Here is a 1,516-nt window from a genome sequence, read left to right as displayed (position 1 = left end):
TGGGAAAAATTAATACAGTTTTGATCTACACACTTTGATCTATTACCCATCGCATTCCTAGTTTTTCTTTCTTTCTTTTTTTTTTTTATAATTTTTTATAATTATATACATAACAGCCCTTGACCATACCGAGTAATCAGATATAAAGAAAGAAAAACATTAAAAGATTAAATTACTCTAACCTATTTTACCATCTCACCCAACAATCCACTTTACTATTTCTTCATTTTCTTCAATTTCTTTCTCTTTAAATTTCTTATCCCTAATAAAGTTCTATTTCATTTCCTCATTTCTGTATGTTGATGTCAATTTATGGTTGTGTGTGTGTTTATGCATGTGTGCATGGGTGCATTTCAAACAAAAGTTTACTGTGATATTTATGAATCATAAGGTTCCATAATGGTTATGAAAGTATGAATCTTGATTTGATGATGATAATGAATTGTTGAATGTGGATGATGATGATGCATTATTTAGTATGTACAATAATCATGATAGTAATATTGATTGTGATATATATGTTGAAATGGATGATGAGGAAGATTATCATGTTTTTGAGGATGATGATGATGATGATGATGATGATGATGATGATGATGATGATGATGATGATGATGATGATGCATTATTTAGTGTGTAACATAATAATATTGATTGTGATATATGAGGATTATCATGTATGGTGATAATAATAATAATAATAGTAGTAATGATCACATGCATTGTTGAATGTTGATGATGATGTTGATGATTCTTTTGAATGGAATGTACTTGTTTGACACGCAATGACTATATGTGCACCTGTGGTTGGATGTGTGAGAGGGTGTGAGTGTATTTGTCCTGTTCAACGTGTAAAATCTTGAAGATATAGCCTTAGTGTTTAGACCAAAAATCTGAAATACTGAATATTTGCAAAGATTTGAAATATTCGGAAAAATAAAATATTTAGTGTCAGAAGTGGGATTCGAACCCACGCCCACATTCGTGGACCAGAACACTCGCCCCACCAGTACAGTGAGAAGATTTATGAAACCTTGAGTCTGGCGCCTTAGACCGCTCGGCCATCCTGACATATATATAGAGTTGGCCACCTGATATAACGAAACACCGAGATTGATCTTCTCACGTGTATCATATGATATCATCAGTCACACAGGCACGTGTATAATTCACGTGCTCATACACTCAACAGGGGCGTAGTTTCCATAGAAAGAAAAAGCCCGATCTTACACATAAAAAAATCCGTGCATAGGTTATGTCGGACAAAATTACAAAACTAAAGTTAGAAATAAATATCTAATATTTTTGATAAATAAAAAAATAGAAATAGAAAATTGTTGAATAGCTAGGCCTAGTGCATTGCTTTCCGGAACTTTATACACGTCATACTATTCTACTTCTTACTATCATTTCAACGTTTCCGATTATAATGTTATTAAAGTGCAAATTTTCAAAATAACGAAGAAGGCTTCTGGATTACAGACGTCGATCAACAAGTTTTTAAAATAAAATAAAG

The 1,516-nt window shown here is 32.1% G+C and overlaps 1 non-coding gene across 1 annotated transcript; it reads right to left on the bottom strand.

Moving 5' to 3' along the window:
- Positions 1 to 949: 949 nt before the first annotated feature.
- On the bottom strand, positions 950 to 1,071 carry Trnal-caa (transfer RNA leucine (anticodon CAA)). Its single transcript has 2 exons — positions 1,034 to 1,071; positions 950 to 995 (listed from the first exon to the last, which is right to left on the bottom strand). It is a non-coding gene; the product is annotated as a tRNA-Leu (tRNA).
- Between the last annotated feature and the right edge of the window lie 445 nt (positions 1,072 to 1,516).

The sequence above is a fragment of the Ylistrum balloti genome, unplaced genomic scaffold (genome assembly GCF_031769215.1).
Source record: "Ylistrum balloti isolate Yb309-2 unplaced genomic scaffold, AGI_CSIRO_Ybal_v1 Utg370654, whole genome shotgun sequence".
Classification (NCBI taxonomy): domain Eukaryota; kingdom Metazoa; phylum Mollusca; class Bivalvia; order Pectinida; family Pectinidae; genus Ylistrum; species Ylistrum balloti.
Note: the sequence above shows the minus strand (reverse complement) of the source record. Positions and strands in the feature narration are given on the sequence as shown.